General features: G+C 39.9%; 3 pseudogenes; 2 read left to right on the top strand and 1 right to left on the bottom strand.

The window, feature by feature from the left end:
* Window positions 1-585: 585 nt before the first annotated feature.
* On the bottom strand, window positions 586-3,164 carry LOC121794397 (annotated as a pseudogene).
* A 3,627-nt stretch (window positions 3,165-6,791) lies between these two features.
* On the top strand, window positions 6,792-12,260 carry LOC121802906 (annotated as a pseudogene).
* Window positions 12,261-13,159: 899 nt separating this feature from the next.
* LOC121794317 lies at window positions 13,160-23,233 on the top strand (annotated as a pseudogene).
* Window positions 23,234-24,702: the final 1,469 nt, after the last annotated feature.

The following is a 24,702-nucleotide window of genomic DNA, read 5'->3' as shown; positions in this document are numbered from 1 at the left end:
GCAGGTATACAAGTTGAAACCAATTTAATAGTAGATCTATAATTATGAGTAAGATACACTTGTTATAATTACCATAAGCAGGCATATTCCACCATTATAAAAAGATTGGATAATTGAAATGTGATTGCTGAGGAGTTGAAACACAATACAACGATACAAGTAGGCTTGACAGTGATGAATAAATTACGATTTGAAAAGAGCAGTTCAACAACTAATGTGAAGACACCACGCCGGCCACTATCTGCATTGCTCCCAACGGAAGACACGCCTTCTAGTCCTTGCCAAAATCAGTATTGTAATGTGAGCTTGATTCTAGCTTCTTGGCCTCGTTTAATTTTCTCACGGCCTGTGATATTTTGAGGAATGAAATATCAAGTTATTTACGAGAGATCAGGAAAATATGTCAGTCCACAAAAAAGAATTATAAGAGCATCTCCAACCATTTACACTAAACTCAAACTCATTTTAGTGTAAATGTCACATCAAATATGATTTTACTCCAACCATTTACACCAAACTCAAACTTAAAAGAATATTCTCTATATTATGTTTTTTTACTCACAAAACTTGAAAAATTTTGGGTTTAAGTTTAGTGTAAACCTAAAGATAGGTAATTTTTTTTCAAAAACAAAAAATGAGATTGGTTTTGGAGTACTATTGGAGCAAATTACCTATCCCATTAACAATGCAATATGTGCGATGGCTGCTCCAGGAACAAAGAAAGAAAAGATTTGATTTCCTAAGTTACTTTTACTGTATATCGAATTCAGTAGATAACAAGATAGATGCAGATAATATGGAAGTCAATGACGAATTAAATTCAAATATGCAAGAATATCTTTTAACTGGTCTAGATTTGATCAAATGGAATAATTTCCTTCATGAAGTCTTCATGGATGACGCAGTCACGTTGTGCGTGAATTGCTGACATACCAGCTTCAGTACAAATGTTCCGAAGATCAGCTCCATTGAAACCCTGTAAAGGGCAGGATGTCAGTAAAAAAACACTTTAGTGAAAGACAAATAAGCATATTCATCTTACCTCAGCAAGTTTGACAACAGCTTCATAGTCGATTTCTCCATGCTTAGCTATTCCAGAAGCATGAATTTTGAGAATTTCCATTCGTGACTGCTCATTTGGCAATGGGATTTCTATTTTCCTATCTAATCTTCCAGGACGAAGAAGTGCTGGGTCCAGAACATCAGGCCTATTTGTTGCCATTATCATTTTAACCTGCATATGATGGTGCACCAATGTCATACTGAAGAGTCAATTGAATTCAATGCAAAATCCATGCATTCTAGGAAAAAATTAGACTCTACCTTTCCAAGCTGGTTTAATAACTCCATCAGAGTTCTTTGAATTTCACGATCAGCACTTGTCCCTTCACTCATCAATCTCATCCATAAATATGATGCAAGGCTTCACAAAGCAAAAGTTATTTTGAATGTAAATCCCTTGTAGTATCAATCATATGCACGCCACAGACGAAATATTAGACATATTGAATACATACTTGGTGATCGCGAGCATATCCAAACATTTCCCTGATCAGCCTTGCACTCTCACCTCTATATTTATCAATAATAGCACTTGACATGACAACAAATATATGAGAAGTTGAATAGGATAATAAGCTGTACTATAGAGGGTCTGGTATATTTTTGCCTTTAAGAAATTGGCATCTATGTTACTGGCAATAGCTCTGGCCAACAATGTCTTGCCAGTTCCAGGAGGCCCATAGAGAAGTACACCCTAAAATTGGCAAACAGGAAAAATGTGAAATGATAAACCAATGAGCAACAGAATCAGTCAATCGTGATCTTAACAGAGCCGCTTACCTTGGGTGGTTTAATTCCAATTCTGATGAAGAGTTCAGGACTCATTAGAGGTAATTCAATAGATTCCCTCAGTTCTCGGATTTGATCAGACAGCCCACCAACAGCAGAATAGCTAACATTTCCTGGATCTTCATGAAGCATATTATAGACAACTGGATCTACCTGCAACATACATCAAATTAGAAGAGCCAAGAAAACTCATACAGAACCATCAGCAACGAGTTCTAACAGCTGCATAAGTACAACTTTTTAGCACATGTGTACCTCACGAGGTAGAGCTCGCATAATTGTGAGAGTTGTCATGTCAAGAACCACCCTAGTGCCTGCTGTAAGTTTATCCTTGTCCACCTTACTGCGGCAACCTACCACATATCTAGGGCCACTGCTTGCTTTGACTATCACTGAAACAGTAATAAAGATGTTATCTTCCCTCCCAGAAACCTAACAAAGCAAAAAAAATGGCAACCAACCCTTGATCTAGCTCAACCCCATCACATTCTCATAGATACTTTCAGGTGCGTGTGAGATGGCCAAGCGGTAGAGGTTAATGCTTGGAGCCAAAGGTCTCAGGTTCGAGTCCTCCACGGTGCAGCCTTTAAATTTAAAGTCATTTAGGCCATCCACAATAGAAATAGCCCAGCAATAGCTCAGCCATAGCCTAGCCACAAACTCCTCCTTGCACATCATCAACACTAAAAATCCTCCTGCCACATCATCAAAACAACCAAATAGCCCAGCCATAGCCTAGCCATAGCCTAGCCACATCACTCAAAATTATATAAAACAAATAATTAACAATCACACAAAATACGGAATTAAATTTACGACACAGATACGAGAAAATTCAATAATATTATTACAAATTTAAAAAGTACATTAATTTAAAAAAATTACATAATTAAAAAAAGTACATTAATTAAAAAAAGTACATTAATTAAAAAAATTACATAATTAAAAAAAACTAACGTCGTGCAGTCCTTCGCGCCCATAACTCTTCAATTAAATCCTTTTGGAGTCAAATATGAGCCTCCGTTTGGCGCATGTCGACATGTGCTTGGAGGCGGCCGGCTTCATCGTGAGGTACCCCACTTCGTACGTTGGGGGCGGCCACGCCGTGGCTTGGACCGGCTTCATTATCGTCGTTGGTCCAACTAGTCAGTTGTACACCTTCATCTTCGACAATCATGTTGTGCATGATAATACAGGCGTACATTATATCAGCAATGCAGTCGACATGCCACAAACGCGTTGGACCCCTAACTGCCGCCCATCGAGACTGGAGCGATGACTGCATTGACTGCAGTCATTGGAGGTGGCAGCATTGACTGCATGCATTGGAGGTGGAAGAATTGCCCGACTACCAGTGTTTTTAGGGTCGCGGGGCGCCCCGGGGCGATGAGGGGGACCCTGGGTCGCGGGGCGATGGGGCGATGGGGCGAGAGACCCACGAATCGGGGCGCCAGACCAGAATAGCCGAATGATGATTATATTTGTGTCTTTTTTATAAGTTTGTTGTTTGAATGCTTATCACATCAAATAAATCTACATACATCATTACTCCATATTAAAAAAAGAAGATTAGACGAAAAATATAAATTTTTAAACAACATAACCTAACTAAATAACTGAATTTTATTATAAAAAATTATCAAAGTTCTAAAAAAAGTTACCCTATATTAGACACTTCCCCTCTTCAACTATCTTTTAGTATTATAAATAATTATTTTAAGTGTTTTTTTGGGTAATTTGCTAAATACATTAAGATAGATGTCAAATTTTGGTATTACTCATTTTTTAAATTGAAAAAAAATTAAATCACGAAAGATGAAAATTTATAATTGTCTCACCCATCTATTTTCTGGTGAAATAAGATATGATGTGATAGTCAGTCTGAAATACATAAATAAAATGATAATTGAAAAAACGATAAGTCGTCACCGTCTGATATAGTGTGCAATCATGTGTAATTGCAATATCTCAGTATTCATATTCAAGATCAACCATTACCTCTTTTCAAATTTTTTTAAATATAGGACGAACCAAAATTTAACCACCTTTCAAAATAAATTACCCTTTATTTTTTTATCAAGATATAATCATCATCTTAGAAATAGGAGTGGACATAGTTTTGGGTGAAAATATAGCGTGGATAACATAGGGCTCAAATTCATATGAGAATACGTGGTTCTACAAATATACTTGTAGACATAGGGGAAAAGGTGGGATATACACAGTGACGGAACTAGGAATTTTAATAAGCCGAGGCTGAAAATTTTAAAATTTACTCCTGCTGTCCCACTTAAGATGACACAATTTTCTTTTTAGTTTATCCCAAATGAAATGACACATTTCTATTTTTGGAAACTTTATTTCTTAAAGTAATACACTTGACCAATCCAAGCCCCTTGGCCTAGCGGTAAAGGGTGCTGGATACCGCGTCCATCCTGGAGGTCTCGAGTTCGAACCCTGGGTGGCATAATTTGTCTTTCCTCCTTGTTATAGGAGTTGATTTGTAATTTCCTCCTTCATATATATGATATAAATATATGAAGTTAATTTTTTAAAAAAAGAAAAAAAAAAGTAATACACTTGACCATTTTTTTCTCTCCTCAATTCAATATTCAACTCTTTTTCTCTCCATTTAATACTTACACTTACCTTTTCTCTCTCCAATTAAACACATTAACCAACAACTCCTAATATCGTGCCGATAAAAAATGTGTCATCTTAGTCAGGAGGGTGGGAATACTAATAATAGTGGATTATTAAATTTTACATAGAACAAACATTACAATTTTAAAAAGCATTAGATAATAATTGTTATAGACGAATCGTCATATCTTGAAATTGTAAAAATTTATTTTCACTATCAATTTCATATACTCAAACCAATGACAAACCTATTTTAATAAGTTTCACAAATACTCTGCATCTTAGTATATTTAAGAATGTTTGGAACTAAAGCTAGTTTTCATAATTTGGAATAAGTAAATATTTTGTGATGATTTGATTTTAATTATTAAGGGTGTAATTAAATTATGATAAAAGTATTCTGTAAGATAAAAATTTAAACAAATTAGAGATACATTGTTAGATAATAAATTAAATTTATTAGAGATAAAATGAAAATTATAGAGTACTTTCTCCATTGGACTACAAATATGTTGGGGAGAACAACATAAATTAAATACTCCCGTGATTAGTTCAACTAGATGGACTATCAAAATTATCTCAATTTTTTCTACCATTTGACACGTCAAATGTTTTACCGTCTTCCAATGTGAAGTACTACTATAGAGATATAGTACTGAATAAAAAAACAGATCTTGTCTACTTCCCTATTCATCTTTCTTCTCCACGCCGTCACACCATCCCCTTTTCTTCTTTCCATATTTCCTCTCTTTGCATACACATTTACAGCTATTTCTCTCTGCCTCTTCTCCACTTCGTCGCCCAAGTCTTGTGGTCTTTGCATACACAGATCTTGTGTTCTCGCTGGCTCTTGGGGCGGAGACCTGTCGGAGGACGGCCGGGAGTCAGGCGACCCAGACGACCCAGGCACGCCCCACCGTCGCTCCACGGATCTCACACGACCCCGCAGCATCGGGGCGATGTCGGTCTCGACCCTTGCGACCCGCGACCCAGGCGCGCTCGGGGCGCGATTTTAACAACACTGTCGACTACTTGGAGGGGGCAACACTTAAGCGGCCATAAAGGCGGCGGCCCAATACTTATCCTTGAAGCAGTCGCCGACTACCGCCTATGGATTTGACATGCATATTTCGGTGTTGCCGGATCCAACAACGACTTGAACGTGCTCTATTTTCACCCCTCTTCAATGATGTGTTGAAGGGTGTAGCACCGGCGATCGACTTCACCGTCAACGGAAATGTATACATGGGTTACTATCTCGCCGATGGTATCTATCCAAGGTGGTCGACTTTCGTGAAGACGCTCAGCAACCAGCAAAAAGACCCGAGACGAGTTTTTTTTGCGCAGCGTCAAGAGTCCGCGCGGAAAGACGTCGAAAGAGCCTTTGGGGTCCTTCAAGCCCGATTCAACATTGTGAAGGCCAAATCTCGGCTGTGGTACGTGAAAAATATCGCCGACATCACGTGTATTATCTTACACAACATGATTATAGCCGACGAAGGACCGATGGCGGCAAGCTTTTACGACGAGGATGAAGCCGGAAGCTCAAGCGCAAGGTCTCCCCCACACCGAGGTGTGCATACGACGGTGGGTGAGAGGATCGAAACAAGGCACACAATGCGCGATACCCGAACCCACGTTGAGCTACAAGAAGACCTAATCAAACACATTTGGACGAAATTCGGCCACGAGTAGTGGTTTTTTTTTATTTTAGGAGTTGAATTATGTATTTTTTATTGATTAGTAGTTTAATTATGTATTTTTTATTTTTTATTATTTTAATTATGTAATTTTTATTTTTAGGATTTTAATTATGTAATTTTTAATTTTTTTATGTATTTTGTAATATTATTCCGGGTATTTTTAATGTATTTTAATTTTATGGAAATGTTTTTATTTAAATTGAATAATGGAATGGTGGGACCCTTGTGTTCGTCCTTGCGGAAGAGCACGGATGTGGGTGTTGTGATCTTGCCTAATAGCAAACAGAAAAAATGGGTCCGGACCCACATCCATGCTCGTTGTCAAGAGCACGAATGTGGATGCTCAAATAAGATATTCATATATCTTTAAACTAAAATGAGTGATAGTTTGCATTATCAACCCAGGAAGATCGGAGTCGCAAAATGAAGTAAGGCGTAAAGATGAAATTTCGGTAACGGAAAGAAAGAGAAAAATGAAAACACACCAAATTCGCTTATAATTTGAGGTTCGTACACCACTCAACCTGCCCCCCCTCTCATCCTGCTTGCCACTCTTATCCCCACCCCTCTCCGACAGGAGGATCAGTTGGAGACATGGAAGAGACACCTCCACGGCGGCCTCCGGTCGCCATCCTCCTGGTCTTGCTATTAACACCCTTACCATATTCCGCAGTCTCCGTGCCGATCAACGCCCCCGCCAACTCCGGCGCCTTTACCCCGCCGGACAACTACCTCTTCGACTGCGGAAGCCCCACCCCCACCACCATCCCCGGAAACCGTGTTTTCGTCAGCGATTCTGAAGCCGCTAAATTTTTGGCTTACACTGGCACCGCCATCGTCGCGGCGTCCCCACAGCCCGATCCGTCTGTGCCCTCGCCGATCTACAACACCGCTAGCGTGTTCGAGAAAGCCGCGACTTACACGTTTCACGTGACCCGACCCGGATGGCATTGGATCCGGCTCCATTTTGCCCCCGTCCAGAACAATGCTGGGAAGGATCTCAAAACCGCAAAATTCAAGGTCACGACGGATCGCCTCGTGTTGATACAGAGCTTCGAGAACCCGTCGAGTGCCACGTGGAGCATGAGAGAGTTCCTCGTCAATGTTACGACAAAGCAGTTTTCAGTTATGTTCACCCCCGACTCGGGCAGCTTCGCCTACATCAGCGCCATTGAGTTCACGTCTGCACCGGATCTCTTGCTTGGCAATAACGCTGCCGCTGTTTTCCCCAAGGGTGATTATTCTGGCTTGTCCAGCGTGGCTTATCAGATGGCGTCCCCCTGATCACGGCGCAGAACGATACCTTAGGCCGGAATTGGGAGCCAGATCATCCCTACCTTGACCCCAAATTCATGGGCTCTGCTGCCTCCATCCAGCCAAACGTCATAACGTACCCTGAGGGCGGGTCACCGCTCATCGCACCACCCTTGGTTTACGCCACCGCCACCCAGATGGCGGACGCAAATGTTCAGGTGACATTTTTTTTATAATTAATGTATATTCACTCTTTGCATGTTAAACTGATAAATAGTTAAACACATTAAAATTAATGTATACTATAAGCCGATGTTCGGTTGCCCCTACTACACCCCAACTTAATCTCTCTCGGCGGGTAATCTGTCGTTCGATTGCTATGATATATTTGTCGCTCGGCCCGCGTCCCATTAGTCGTGGCCCGTCTTGATAGCATTTCTTTCACACAAATCAGGCGACAATTCATCTCGGCCCTACCCCTCCGATTAAATTTGTCCCATTGCTCTTCTCCGCTACCTTTGTCGTGCTCCGCTACCTAATTTCCGAAACTGGTTCTTCTTCTTTTCTCTCTTCCTCCTAGATATGCGGTACCTTTGCCCTTGGCCTTGGCCCACCGATGTGTGATCTTCTTCTTCATCGTTGATTTTGCTGTGATATTCTGATTTTGGATGATTAATAAGGCTGATTTTGCTGTGATATTCTTGATTTTGGGTGATTAATGGGGATGTGTGTCTTGCTTTTACCGCATAATTTTATTAGATAAGAGCATCCTCAATGGTGGACTTCGCCGCGGAATTCCCACGGATGTGCTGGAATTCCGTGGCAGACGTCCGCCATTAGGCACGAATGGCACGGATACGGAATTGAGCTGAGGACGTCGCAGGTCCGCGGCCTTCCGCGGAATTCAGCAGGGACGTCCGCCATTGCGTCGACTCCCGAGGAATTCCGCGCGGAATTCCGATTTTTTTTTGTAATGTCTATATATACGGCTCGTTGAATTTTACTTCATTCGCACCACGTATTTTAACAAGTTCCTCCCTCTCTCTCTAAATTTCTTTTATATAATAGTAATGGCTAGTAGTAGTAGGGGTAGTGGTAGTGGCCATTACGAAGACCATATGGCTCCGATTTGGGCACATGTGCGGGAGGCCGCGGCGAGAGAGGAACAAGCGGCCTTCACGCCGGCGGTGCCTCGACCCATCCATCGTCGCACTATAGTATCCCGCGACCATCTCGCGGCCCATCGTCGGTTGTACGATGACTACTTTGCGCCGGAGCCACGGTTTGGGGATAACCTATTCCGGCGACGGTTTAGGATGCATCGACCGCTGTTTATGCGTATCGTTGGCGCTTTGGAGCGTCGATACGGGTATTTCAGGGTGCGGGAGGATGCAGCGGGTAAACCCGGCCACACGCCGATCCAGAAGTGCACTGCCGCAATCAGGCAGTTGGCGTACGAAGGGGCGGCGAACATGTTCGACGAGTACCTCCACATCTGCGAGTCGACAGCCCGCGATTGCTTGAAGTATTTTTGTCAGGGCGTGAAGGAGATATTCGGGGATAGGTATCTTCGGAAGCCTACCCCCGAAGATTGTCAGGCTCTGCTGGATATGCACGGGTCTCAGCACGGCTTCCCGGGGATGCTAGGCAGCATAGATTGTATGCACTGGGAATGGAAGAACCGCCCCGCTGCCTGGAAAGGGATGTACACTACCGGTTTCAAGGCCAAGAATCCTACGATGATCCTTGAAGCGGTAGCTGACTACCGGTTGTGGATTTGGCACGCCTATTTTGGAGTAGCCGGGGCGAACAACGACATTAACGTCCTCCAGTCATCGCCCCTTTTCAACGACCAGTGCATGGGCGTCGGTCCGGCCGTCAACTTCGTCGCCAACGGCAACCAGCACGACATGGGCTATTATTTGGCAGATGGAATATACCCGATGTGGCCCGTCTTTGTGAAGACAATCATATGCCCAACAGATGAGAAGAATGTATACTTTGTGCAACGTCAGGAGGCAGCACGCAAGGATGTGGAGCGGGCATTTGGTGTGCTCCAAGCTCGATGGGCGGCAGTGAAGGGTCCGTCACGGCTGTGGTATGTTGACAGCATCGCCGACATCATGTACGCATGTATTATCATGCACAACATGATCGTCGAAGATGAAGGCCCAACACTGACCGATTGGGCCAATGATGATACTGACGCTGCGGGTTCAAGCCACGGCGTGGCCACGAGCAATGTACGCATGGGGATAGCCCATGACAACGTCGATCGAGTCCGTGCATTTGCCGACATGCGCCGACTCCAGAACGATATTATTGAAGAAGTGTGGCAGCGTAGGGGTTGTCGTTGATGTAGTTTGTAATTATTGAAATGTATTTTTTTATTTGGTGAAATGTACTTTTCTTATTTTAATGGATTTTTCCCTATTCGCGTCGAAATTTTAATTCCATAAATTCTTTACTTCCGGAAATTGGTTAATTTACGAATTTGTGAATTTTTTTTAATGTGGGGATTCCGTCGGGAATTCCGCCACTGTGCAGTGGGAAGTCCGTATGTGGCAGAGCAGTGGGAAGTCCTTATGACGTGGCAGTGGGAATTCCGTGGGAATTCCGCCGGGACATCCGCACCACTGCGGATGCCCTTTTTGCATAATTTTATTAGATAATGAATTAATTTAATTTATTTCATAATTTTTATAATAAATAAACTTAAAATTAATGTTATTCTTTTTATATATCTTATTGCCCAAATATTTTACTAAAATAATCTTGGACATAATATTGTAAACAAACAAGAACATACTATCCAATATTAATTAGTCATAGACAAGGCTCAAATTAATGTTAATCTTTTTATATATCTTATTGCCCAAATAGTTTACTAAAATAATCTTGGACATAATATTGTAAACAAACAAGAACATACTATCCAATATTAATTAGTCATAGACAAGGCTCATATTTCTTTATCTTATATTGTATCTCATTACTATTTAATCTATTGAACTGAACACCACCTAAGAATATAGAAATTTATATTGATTTTGGAAAGGAAAAAATGATGAATTGATTTCATGATTTTGCAGGTTCCCAATTTCAACATTACATGGAGAATGAAGGTTGACAAATCATTCCAGTATTTCATTCGCCTCCACTTTGCGGACATCGTGAGCAAGGCCGTGAACGAGCTTTACTTCAATGTGTATATAAATGGGAGGCCGGCCATCACCGGTCTGGATCTGTCGACGGTGGCTGGTGGCCTCAGCGCAGCCTATTTCGCGGACTTCGTGTTGAACTCAAGCATGGTCACGGGTCTTGATCCATTGACAGTCCAAGTAGGGCCAATGAGCCAAAACGCGGGCACCAAAAATGCCCTTCTCAATGGCATTGAGGTGTTCAAGATGAACAATTCCGTAGGCAGTTTGGATGGAGAGTTTGGCGTCAATGGTGAAAGACTTAGTGGTGGCGTCAACGGAACCGTTGCCGCTGTGGGGTTTGCTATGATGTTCGGCGCGTTCGTCGGATTAGGTGCGATGGCAGTGAAGTGGAAGAAGAGGCCTCAAGACTGGCAGGAGAGGAATAGCTTCTCTTCTTGGTTGCTACCCATTCACGCTGGAGATGCGAGCTTTTTATCAGGCAGCAAAACTTCTTTAGGCTCGAGAAAAAGCCAAGTTTTCTCCACAAACATGGGTCTAGGCCGATACTTCTCCTTTGCTGAGTTGCAGGAGGCTACCAATAACTGGGAATCATGTGGCATCATCGGCGTTGGTGGCTTCGGAAACGTGTATCTTGGTACCATCGACGACGGGCTTAAAGTGGCTGTGAAGCGGGGCAATCCGCAGTCGGAGCAGGGGATCAATGAGTTTCAGACAGAGATCCAAATACTTTCGAAACTCAGGCATCGCCATCTAGTCTCGCTGATCGGCTACTGCGATGAGAACGCTGAGATGATCCTAGTCTATGAGTTCATGGCTAATGGACCTCTCAGAGACCATCTCTACGGCAAAGATCTCCCCACATTATCATTGCAACAAAGACTTGAGGTATGCATCGGCGCTGCTCGAGGTTTGCATTATCTCCACACAGGGGCGGCTCAGGGCATCATCCACCGCGACGTCAAAAGCACAAACATCTTGCTTGACGAGAACTTGGTCGCAAAGATGGCCGATTTCGGCCTCTCCAAGGATGCCCCAGGGGCTGAGCAAACACACGTCAGCACGGCCGTCAAGGGCAGCTTCGGCTACCTTGACCCTGAGTACTTCCGGAAGCAGCAACTCACAGATAAGTCTGACGTCTACTCATTTGGGGGTCGTTCTGCTTGAGGCCCTCTGCGTCCGCCCCGCTATCAACCCTGCATTGCCCAGAGAGCAAGTGAACCTGGCTGAATGGGCAATGCAGTGGAAGAGAAAAGGTCTTCTCGATAAGATCATCGACCCAACACTGGTGGATCACATCAGCCCTGAGTCTTTGGCTAAATTCGCCGAGGCTGCTGAGAAATGCCTGGCAGAGTATGGGGTGGACAGGCCAAGCATGGGCGATGTGCTCTGGAATTTGGAGTACTCGCTCCAAATGCAGGAGTCCTGGTTGCAGGAACATGGAGACGTGGAAAAAACCCCGTTTTCACCACACGTCGTTGTCCCTACAATCGAGAAAGATGCTCCTACTTCTGCGCCTGAGCATGCAGCTGATATTGTGCCGCCCTCGACGATTGAGGAGGGCAGACCTCAAGGTGAAGCTCAAGCCATCGAAGAACATTCTGGAACAGCTATGTTTGCTCAGTTTGCAGCTCTCAACGGCCGCTAGATGCCACACCAGATCTCTGTTGTCAAAATGTATCACTATGATTTGATCACTACAATGCCCACGTGTAAGTGGATATATCATATGTACTTTACATGATTTTCTGTAAGCTGGTTGTAACATTATTGTTATAAATCAGTATTGTTAGGTGGGGAATGCAGTCGTAGCCATGTTTATGTTCTTCATTTTCCTTTGTAATATATACATCACTTTACAGGATATTAATGAAATATGGTGTTATCATCGGGTTTTTTCTTTTTTTGTTCTAGAATAGAACTTAGATTCCGTGTTTGTACTGAACTTTTTTTTGTTTCGGGTTTGGGAGAGACGCATGACCGTCTCCTTTTAATGAAACGCATGACGGAGATTCGTCTTTTATATAGACGCATGAGGGACATGCATCGTTAAATTTTTATTTTTTTTTCTTTATTTTTTTTGAAAGACGCATAAGCGTCATTCGTCACAGGCAAAGACGCATAAGCGTCATGCGTCTTTCATTTTTTATTTTTATTTTTATTTTATTTTACTATTAAAAATAAATAAAATAAAAAAAATGAAAGACGCATGACGCTTATGCGTCTTTGCCTGTGACGCATGACGCTTATGCGTCTTTCAAAAAAAATAAAGAAAAAAAATAAAAATTTAACAACGCATGTGTCTCTATAAAAGACGCATCTCCGTTATGCGTTTCATTAAAAGGAGACGCATGAGGGTCATGCGTCTCTCCCAAAGACGGAATAAAAAAAAAGTTCAGTACACTCGAGGAATGTTATCTGTGGTCTAGAACAAAAAAAGAAAAAACCCTGTTAACATCTATTACAATTTGATTTCTCAATGCATTTTGATGAATATAAGTGGGGTCGACCGACCCTACCGCCATCCATAGTTGCCAGAAAAACTCCATGGTTGGGTCGGAGGCCTTGGAGCTGCTCCGCCTCAAATTCTCAGCGGCCTTTGGACGAGTTGGATATGTTTGCAGGTCAGATTGAACGAAATATTATTTTCAGATAAGACTAATTTTGAAACTAATTTGGTGTTGGGCTCGAAAACAAAAACTATAACGTGGCAACTATAAGTAAAAGAACACGTCCAACTTTGCTCATACTTACTGGACTTTCCATCGACCTTAGGTTGCACTTTCTTTGAAAATGGGCTTGAAGTGATGGCAAAGTTGATGGTTACTTCTGTTTGAAGAACGAGGAAACGAGATTGATTGGTGGAATTAGGAGTTTCAGTGGGAATTTAAACCAGCTGTCACCAAATATTGTTGCGAGATTTTCTTTCGAATGAAGAAAAATAAGAAAATGTTGATTTTGTGAACCACATAGAAAAAAGGTCATTGTGGACATTGGGTGAACGAGATGCAAAATATGTTGACAAGATGGATAAAATAATTTATTTCTTCTGTTGGATTGTTTTTCATAAATTGATATATATTAATAATTTTGTTTTTTGTTGATGTGAGATTGTTATTTCTTCTGAAAATAGAAAAAAAAATTTAGATGATATGAGATTGACAATATGATTTTGTTCTCGCAATTGAAATGAATGAGGTTATGTTAGAATAATTTTGGTGGTGAAGGTGGAAGGTGGTTGGTTTCTTAATTTAGAGATTTTACATGACAGTGATACGTCATCGTCCCGTCCTTGAGTTTGTAGTTTGTAGCCTTCTTGACATGTATAATCATTGGTTACTATGGAGAATGACAATGATACGTCGTAGTCCTTGAGTTTCGCCTCGTCGTCTTCGTAATTTAAAGCTCCGTTTATGTTATGTATTTTGATAAGGACATCAAAGTAATTTTATAGCTTAATCTATCAATAAACCTTGATTTTTAATCATATAGTAGTATGTATAGTACAGCTACTTATTTTATTTTTATTTTCACTACCTACTTGCTTTTATCGGAGAATCAAATTTGACAAGAATATTTTCCATTACGTCTCATGTTAGGAGATCCAAATGCTTTTAAGAAAACCCAAATCCATTATGAGTTGTAATTAATGGGCCCTTATTGGGCCTCGAGTGGGCGGTCACAAAACCCCTTATAAACCTTGGTAAAAAATATGTCCAGAAATCGGCATCTCCACCGCCGTGATACATACGCCGGCCGACAGCAAACTTGCGCTTCGAATTCTGCATTTTTCTTTTGATTTCTTCCTCTTTATATCGTCGAGTTTCCTTTTCAACTAGAACCGGCAATGGGAAAAAAACAAGAGCTTCAAGGGCGGCACCGAAAATCAACAATCTCCTTCCACCATTTTCGTTGCGAATTTGCCGTTTTCATTAACTAACGCTCAGGCAACTTCTCACATACTGATTTTTGCTTTGCGTTTCCTGTAAGATTTTTGTATGTGTGATAAATATTACTACTACTTAACATATTTGCTATTTCCGTAGCAATAAGTTCATGAGATTAATTTGATCGTGAGTTGTCTTGATGTTCTAGTTGGAAGAAGCATTCAGTGATGTCGGACCAATACGGCGGTGTTTTATGGTCATTAAGAAGGGTGTGTGGAGTTTATGTTGATTGAATTGATTCTGCAGGTTAGCTTATAGGAGTACCATATTTCCCCCCCTAACTTCATGCTTCTCTTTGCTGTTCTATTATATGCTAGGGTCAACTGAACACCGAGGATTTGGCTATGTTCAGCTGTAAGTTGCTTTTGGATTGTGAGACATCCTTTTGTCTGAACTGGAACGGTGTCGCTGATACATGATTTCTAAATTGAATACAGTGCTATTGTTGAAGATGCAAATCGTGCCATTGAGCTTAAATATGGTTCAACCCTTGGTGGTAGAAAGATTGTGGCTAAACTAGCTGCACATCGTGCTCCACTTGAGCAACGCCAAGCTAAAGACAATCAAGGTCTTGTGAGTATGTTATTGGACAACACATTTTTCATTGTAGAATTTTCTGTTGTATAGACTCGAGTATAACTTGTGTGGTAGGAGTTGATGTCTTATTTCTTACCTCCTCCCTGTTATGTGATCATATTGGGGAAGGCATGACAATGTTTCAATCTCTTGTTTTTCACTCTTTTAGGCCAATCAGAGGAAGCTGTCCAAGCAAAGAATGGCAAAGCTGTTGAAAACTCAGTTGAAGACAAGGCTGTTGAAACAGCAGTTGAAGAAAAATCTGTTAAAACTGCAGTTGCAGACAAAGCTGTTATAGCTGCAGTTGCAGACAAACCTGAAAAGACTCCAAGTATTAAAGGAAAAGGTTCTGCTTCTTATTGCACAAATTTAGGAAGTGCTTGGAACTTTAGAGGCATGGATATGCAATGGATGGGGGATGGATTTCATTACCCCTCTTGTATGAGGTATATTGCATTCCCAGTTGCAAGTAATTGTTGAGGAATCATTACCTGACGCAAAAAACTACCATACTTCACTCCCATTCCTCGTCTCCTAAAGCCCAACACCAAGCACATTTCCATATGCTCAAAAATTAAATTTCCAGTTACAATTTCATCACTGTCAATTTGTAATGAATAGGTGCTGCAAGGGAGAAAAGAAAAATGCAGGATGTTTCAACTGCTGCCCTTAGCGAAGCAAAAAAATCAGAAAAACAAAGGTTTAGTTATGAACATCGTGATTGAGAACCTATGATGCAATCACTGTATTTAAGTTTTAAAGTAGTCTGCTCAATCAATTACTCTGGGCTTAACTTAAAAGTTAATTTTAAACAGGGTTTCTAAGACTGTAATATGTGGTAATATCCTTAATAACGATATGGCCGAGGAAGTTCATCATGTAGCAAGAGAGCTTGGGATTGTATGCTCTGTCACTTACCCACTTCAAGAGAGCTTGGGATTGAACATTCAGGCATAGACACATGATTGACTCAGGGATCTCTGTCTCATTCTTTTCTGGTTTTTCCAAGCAAATTGCTCCTGTGTAATGATTTAAGTGGTGAGAGAATAATATAAACAAGTTGCAGTTTTAGAGATTGTTACCTGCACCATTTAATACTGTCAGAAAATCCTCAGGAAAGTTGCCTTATTTTGGTGAAAATGCGTTTCAGATAGTTTACCAATATTATGTTATTGCCCATCTTTGGCACATAGTTTACTGACTTTCTAAATGATTCTCGGATTCTTACAATGTTTAGTGCTCATCCTTGCATTTTCATTCTATTTTGCTCATAGTTTACTGCTTCAGAAATACCATACTTGTGGTCCTGTATGCTTGCTGTCCGTACCTTAAATTGAAATTCAACATATCTAGTTATATGTATTCTAGCAGTACTTGAAGATGCTGTTTCATATCCTACCTTATAATTCTCATTTTCTTTAGCCTCTGGGTGCTTGTATGTGGTATTTGGTGTGGTAATATCTACTGGTTTATGTGAAATTTTCAGGGCTAGCTCAAGATGGATGCAAAATGAATGCTTCCTCTGTACTTTATACAAGTGTAAAATCAGCTCGTGCGTGTGTTGCAGCACTGCACCAGAAAGAGATGCAAGGGACATCTGTTTGGGCACGCCAACTTGGTGGAGAGGTAGAGATACATTTTGTTATCCGGGTTTTCCCATTTGATCAAATTGTGTGGCGATCTTTGCTTACAAAAAGACGCACGATTATGGACTTCTGTTCACTTATCGTGATATGGAGTGAAAGGATGAAGTAAAACAAGAACTGGGATTCAATAAATATAAAAGAACAATCCTCCAATGAGGCCAAGATAATCCTCCGAAGAGGCCTACGGTTGATACCGTCCTAATACACTTTATTTTTCGAGATATCTAGCTCTTCTAAAGAGGAGCTATTTATAAGGATCAACCTATAGATAAACAAAGAAACAAATACTCAACATTTAAAGTAACCTTTCAACAATCTCCACAATAATGAAAATAATCTCAAGAGATAATGGAGATCATTAGCTGGATCTCTATCAATTGTAATCTTCAACAATCTCCATAATAATGAAAATAATCTCAAGAGATAATGGAGATCATTAGCTTGATCTCTATCAATTGTCTCGCTGTCAAAACAGCCTTGCCCACAAGGCTGGAGTTGAAACATAAACACATTGCTTTGATCGGTGGAGGCTCGTACTCGTGCTTTCGAAGAGAATCCAGATTGCCAAACAATAGAGAACGACCAACAACATTAATGCATTGCTTGGATATCCTTGTTGTTGGGCTTGCAAGTAGCCATTCATACTCAATATGTTTGGTTGTCATACGCCTACAACTAGCTTCACTGAATGCACATGTGGAATTGGGAGAGGAAAACATGAGTGAAGAGAGATGGCCAGCCCCAACTGGACGTACAGTGAGGAGCGGAGAGAGTGCAAGCAGTTTTGATTGTGAAATGGATGGTGAAAGTGCAACATTAGGTTGGGTGATGGGCAACTTATGGAGATGCTGATTTGCAGGGATGGATGGTGCATCCAAACGTGGGAGAGTCACGGGTTGCTGGACTGGTTGTATCTCTTGCACAAGGGGGCTGGTTGGGGGCGGATTAGGTGCAAGAGGAAGTAGGGACGGCGTTGGCTCAGTGTTGAAGTTGTGGGACTTGGTATTGTTGGTGTGAGATAAAGGTTGATCATCTAAAGTGAATGCGATCTGTTGCCTGCGCTCCCGAATGAAGCCACGAGACTGCAGATCCTACAAGAATGGTGCCAAGGCATCATTGATACAGTTAGAGATCAGGGCTTCGAATGTGCTCATTTGCACTTTGATGTTCGTGACCGCCTTCTCCAATCTGTCAAGACGTTCTTCAGTACTCTGAGTGTTCACCATGATGCAATCCACGTTCACCGCACCAAATTGATATGGAGTTAAAGGCGGAAGTAAAACAAGAACTGGGATTCAATAAATATAAAAGAAGAACAATCCTCCAAAGAGGCCAAGATAATCCTCCGAAGAGGCCTACGGTTGATACCGTCCTAATACACTTTATTTTCTGAGATATCTAGCTCTTCTAAAGAGGAGCTATTTATAAGGATCAACCTATAGATAAACAAAGAAACAAATCCTCAACATTTAAAGTAACCTTTCAACAATCTCCACAATAATGAAAATAATCTCAAGAGATAATGGAGATCATTAGCTTGATCTCTATCAATTGTAATCTTCAACAATCTCCATAATAATGAAAATAATCTCAAGAGATAATGGAGATCATTAGCTTGATCTCTATCAATTGTAATCTTCAACAATCTCCATAATAATGAAAATAATCTCAAGAGATAATGGAGATCATTAGCTTGATCTCTATCATATCGTATGGAATTTAACAAGTCTCTAAACTATGCATCTTTGTTGTGTAAAACATATCTTTGGCTGTAGGGTTGGTTGGCGGAGGTTAAGTCTAAGTTTGTATTGCCAGTATTCTACGCGACTATTTTGTTCTAACAAGTTTAACAAAAAACAAAATAATGTGGATTTGGTTCATTGGTTAAGTCTGCATTGCCAGTATTCTATGTAACTACTCTGGCTCACTCCATTGTTCAATACAAGCCAGCTTATATTTCTTCTAAGGGATAACATAAGCCTGATGTAGTTTGGCACCGATGTGAATCTTCTTGGTTCCTCAGTAGACCTGGAAGTTAATCATTGAAAACTTGTGGACCAGACAACCAATAAGTTTGGTTTATGTCTAATTCTTCAGGGTGTAATTGTTCTTTTTATTGCTGAACGTTTTTTCTCACAGTTCTCTTAAATATCACACATGAAAAATTGCAAATAGGTCTCCTGATTGCATATTACTTTTCTGGTTGGAATACTTGAATTGCTCTGAGTTGTGTCGACTTTCTATTGAGTGGGTTGAGGTTGGTCAAATCTGCTTCTGCAAATAACCGGCCATAATCAGGTTGCGCAAATTCAGATTGTGCTATCTTTTGTTTTTGAACTTCTGACCTTTTGTCCATATTAGATGCTCCATTTTGTAGCTTAGATAATTATATTTGCTGGTTGTTACTTATTGCTTCAACTCCTATTAGCCATTATATATGGTTTATTCTGGATGCCTTTGTTAGTTATCATGATTTTTCATCAAGAAATGTTTTGAATGTGTTGTCCCAGGGTTCTAAAACTCAGAAGTGGAAGCTTATCGTGAGAAATCTTCCATTCAAGGTTCTTGTCATAATCATACACAGATGTTTTGATTTTTAAGTTTGATAATCATCGGGTGTCTGGGTTTATTTCCGGTGCTTGCTTTACACTTTTGGAAGATCTTTCTCAGTAATTGGTCATTCTTGTTGACTATTTCTTTGCAGGCTAAAGTGGCTGAGATAAGAGAGATGTTTGCTACTGTAGGATTTGTATGGGATGTAGTTATTCCTCAAAATCCTGAGACTGGGTATATCTATGTAAATTCGTCTATTTGTTTGAGTTATTCGTCTCTTGACTTGCATTTACTATTCTACTTATTATTTGCTTCTATTAGACCTTTTACAGGTCATCTAAAGGATTCGCATTTGTTAAATTCACATCAAAGCAAGATGCAGAAAAGGTTTGTTTTACTTCAAAAAAATTCCTATGAAATTTCGTATTTGGTCATGTGGTCCGTTAGCCTAGGAAATAGCCTGAATTTTTTCTATTACAGATAAAGAGACCAAAATGATGAAAGAGACCAAGTTAAAAATTGGTGATTGAGAGCACAGAGATTGGCTAATATATAAGTTTCAGCTTGTATGAATAGTATACCTGATGTAGAGATATTCTGATTTAGCTTGTGTTGCGTTGCCTGCTGCTATTGTACTCCAGGGATTTGTTGCAAGTTTTGATGGAAAAGATAGTCTAACGCTTTGGGTTGTACATGTAAATAATCTGATAACATTTTGTGCCATATATATTTGAGAGGAGGGTAGAAAAGAATACAACTCTTGGTCATTTGACAACTTGCAATGTGTGGGATATTCTCTCCCAGACATAACTGATTTTTGAATTTTTGCTGTAATCATAAGTTTATCAGGACATGATAGGTATATATTTGATTTTACCTGTGCAAGCCATTCAGAACTTAAATAGGAAAAAAATTGGTAAAAAACCAATTGCTGTTGATTGGGCTGTTTCAAAAAAGATCTATGCATCTGGCAATAACACTGTTGCCACCACAGTGGATGGTATTCTTCATTTTCTTCCTCTTTAGAATCTACTTAGCTTTCTCATGCTTTCTTTCTCCATTACTTTCTTCTCTTTTTTAAATTGAACACTCAAGTGCCATGAGTTTTTATTTGCCCAGTGCTTTATTCTGCGAGTAATGTTATGGAGTGGGTTTAGTTATGTGCTTATTTGTAGTGCGCACTGCCACACCCATAAGTTGCCATCTTTTTTTTAGTTTTTTTCATTTTTGTACTTTATCACTTAGCCGGTTGCCATAAAATATCCAGAATACTAGTTACGATGCTATTTTGTCTTTTTCAGGGAAGGAGGAAGAAGATGATGGTAGCAGTAGTGAATCAGAGGGCAATGATGAAGAATCAATAAAAATTCCTGAAGTGGATGGTGATAATTCTACTGATGAGTCCGATTCCTTTGACAAGGATGGGAGTAAAAGTGAAATTAATTTTGAGGAAGAAGCAAAGATAACAAAAAATGTACTTCAGAACATTATTTCTTCATATTCTGGAAATGTTGATGGTGGTGATGATTCCGGATTGTCTAGAGGAAACATCGATAAATCCATGCCAGGTGAAAGTAAGTCTTCTGGTGCATTGGACACCCAGGTTGCCACGACTACGAGTGTTAGTGAAGAAAAACCTAACATAACAAGCCCCCAAGGGGAAGAAGAGTTGCAGCGAACAATTTTCATTAGCAATCTTCCTTTTGATATTACTGTTGAGGAAGTGAAACAACGTTTTTCTGCATTTGGTGGAGTGGATACTTTTATGCTAGTTCTTCATCCAGTAACAAAGTAAGGATGTTGTATTTTGTTTAATGGTTTATTATTTAAAAATAATCAAGGTTTATGTGAGCTTATTGTCTCTGCAGGCGCCCAAGATGAACTGGATTTCTCAATTTTACAACAATAGATGCAGTCAGTGCTGCGCTGTCAGCAGCCAACACAGTAGCTGGTCTGGGGATCTTAATAAAAGGCCGACCAGTAAAGTACTGAAGGCTCTGGACAAAAAAACAGCTAATGATAAGGCACTGGATAAGGCAAAGAAAGATGAGAGTGACCACCGCAATGTATACCTGGCTATTTTTCTCATTTCCTATCAATCGTCTTCTTATTAACATTTGATCTGTTGATAAAACATAACAAGGCATAGTTCTCACATGTTGAAGTGTAATGAGACCCAGATTTATGTTTGGTCTTCTCTTCCAGGAGGGTTATATAATAGATGGGATGCCTGCTGCAGTAGGAGTTTCAGCAAGTGTTATGACAAAAAGAAAGAAGTAGGTCTTCGGAGCTCTTCTCTAAATATGTTGAAAATTTGAATACATGGACACTCTGATATTATATGAAAAAGTGCAAAAAATAAATCAAGTTCTCTGTTTCACCAGATTTTGTGATTGCTTCTTTTGTGATTTGTAGAACACGGAAAGATAGACATATGTAGAAAAGTATATACATATTAGAGCTATCATGCGCAGTAGGTTTTTTTTTTCTTTTCATATATGATGATCTGCTGCTTTCTCATATTGTAGGTTACATGAAGATAAGATGTCTAAGCTTCAATCTCCTAACTTCCGAGTATCAGAGACAAGGCTTATTGTATACAACGTGCCAAAGACTAAGAATGAAAGAGATCTGAAAAAGCTTTTTATGAATGCAGTAATTTCTCGTGCAACAAAGCAAAAGCCAGTAATTCGACAGGTTGGAACCTTAGTAGCTAGTTTTCTTGTACTAATGCAGTTGTTGACAGGCTTGATTTGTTTAGTTGACATTTATTTGTTAATCTAACTTTTTCTGCAAGTAAAGATAAAGATCTTGAAGGATTCAAAAGTTCGAAAAGAAGGTGAAAAAAGTCGTCCACGTGGAGTGGCTTTCTTAGAGTTCACAGAGCATCAACATGCACTCGTTGCCCTGAGAGTTCTTAATAATAACCCTGGTCAGTCTTCCTCTTGCTAGTTATAGTATCAATTACAATTCTCAGCTCTGTTATTAGATCGATGCCACAATACTGTCTTGCAACAAGGAGCCGAAACTTTTGCAATTTGTCTCAACAAAAATTAATGCATCATTGATGGCTTGTAGATATCTTTGGTCCTGAACATCGCCCCATTGTGGAGTTTGCACTAGATAATGTGCAGAAGCTGAAGCTTCGGGCAGAAAAGATTCAAGCACAACAACTGCAGGGCCCCCCCATGATGCTAGTGGGAATTTTCGGCAAAATGATCATTTGGGCAGAGGGGGTACCATTGCAAACTCGAACTCAAGAATACGCAAGTCTAGAGACGGAGATGCCTCAATGAGGACTTACGATAACAAAAGAGGGGAATTGGCGAGCAAAGGAATGGTTGCTGAGCAAGGTGGCCACAAACGGCAGAAAGGTCCTAGAAAAGTTGCAAAGAGCAGAGTTTCTCTGGCCGAGAAAAAGTCCAGCATGAAAGTTTCCGATCAGGGGAATGGAAGAGAGTCAGGTGGTCAGGAGCTTATACCAAGCAATACTGTGACTAAGAAAGAAGGAAGAGATGCTGGTGTGCCAAGAAGAAGGATGCCTCGTGAGCAATTGGAACAATCAACGGAAGGAGATGGCGGTGAGCGGAACAGGAAACGCAGGAAAAGAAGCAATCCAATAGGGCGCGATGTAACAGATAAACTGGACAAGCTTATTGAACAGTACAGGACCAAATTCACCGGAAGCAGTTCTACCCAATCTGGTAGCAAAAAGCAAAGCATCAAGAGTCTTAAAAGATGGTTTCAGTCATAATTATGTGTTTAGCAGTCCTTCAAATTTTGATCCAAATGCAATATTGTAGTAGCATGAAAAGAGAAATCAAGAAACACCACTGAATGTATTTGGCGCATCGACAATTGAAAATGCATAGTGGTTAGTGGATTTTGGAGCTGAGTAATTGTTGCCATTTGCCAACATTTTCATGTGGAGTCGGTATCAATTGATTGACAGGAAAGTAGTAAGTAAAAATTTAGTGCAGTTTGACAATAATAGAGTAGAATTATGACGGTTTACAAGTGCATAATATAGGAGTAGTTGCCAAAAGAGAGAGTTTGTATCCCTAATATACAGTTAAGACTGAGTACTCAATTATTCTTCCAATAGACGTTTTCCTCGTCATGAGAAAATAATTATGGCCATAAAATAAAAAATCCCATTGTAACCACTTATTTTCTGTTGTACTGTAGTAAAAGTTGCATCTCCCACATCTCTTTCTCTGTCTCTATATATGATATAATGTATGAATGAAATAGTGAAAGCAGCAATGCTTATCCTATCCCATTTGTAGGGCAATAAGGAATGATGGCAAGGGATGATTGTGTGAAGCCACATGCAAGTGATAGCTTTTCTCCACTCATGTTCATATGTTTCAATCCTCTCCTCCTCAATTATTAGGTATCATCAATCATCCACTTATGCTAAATAATGTGAAAATGCATAAGCATAATACAAGTAGAGTAAAATTAATTGATGGGTGGCGCGCGCTGTACATGTGTGTTTTATGTTGTGTAGGTAGAGTAGTAGTAGTAGTAGCGGTGCATTTCAGTGCAGTGGGTAGTAACGTAGAGAAGAGCTAGTTATCACGCAATTGCAATGCTTCATGTATAAAGGATAAAGAAATTAAAATAGATTAGTACGATCGATTTATTAATCTATCAACTAAAGAATATTATTGGTTGCAACTAAACGTGACAACTAAAATAATATTGATAGCTCGACTGTTTGTGTGAGCTGAACATGGATCAACAGCAAATAACATATGCCCATAAAAAACAAACTAATACTATAGTACTATGTGAGGTGGTGGAGGGTAGGCTTGGGAGGGTCCTATCACTTTATTCTGATTACTAGTATTCATAAAGATAGAAAAGTTTCTGCAAGGCTTATCATATTGCTTCACGTCACATTTTATTAATCAATCAATAGGAAATTTGATCACCGACAGATATAATCTTATTTTACTCACCACCTTATTATAATCTTTTCATCTAATCTTGATCTTAAAATGTGTAAACATTCTACTGATCCTTATTTTTTTATTTTTTTAAATATAAACTACCTTTAGCTGATTCCCTTATTAGTCTCATGTACTTGGGAATTGAAAATTCATAAACTATTTATCATCTTAATTTTGGACTTCTTAAATAAGCAGTTAATTAAGTGGTTGAAGCTATATTATCATAGTCTATTATTGATTTAAGTTGAGTAACTCAACTCCCCAATATCTGGTTTATTTATTGATGTTAGTTGGATGTACTATAAAGAATTTAATTTTACGTGCACACACTAATACTATAAGTTGTGATCTAATCTAATGTATTGAAATTTGTAGACATGCATGCCAAAATAAGTTATGAATATATTTAC

Source organism: Salvia splendens, chromosome 1 (genome assembly GCF_004379255.2).
Source record: "Salvia splendens isolate huo1 chromosome 1, SspV2, whole genome shotgun sequence".
Classification (NCBI taxonomy): domain Eukaryota; kingdom Viridiplantae; phylum Streptophyta; class Magnoliopsida; order Lamiales; family Lamiaceae; genus Salvia; species Salvia splendens.
Note: the sequence above shows the minus strand (reverse complement) of the source record. Positions and strands in the feature narration are given on the sequence as shown.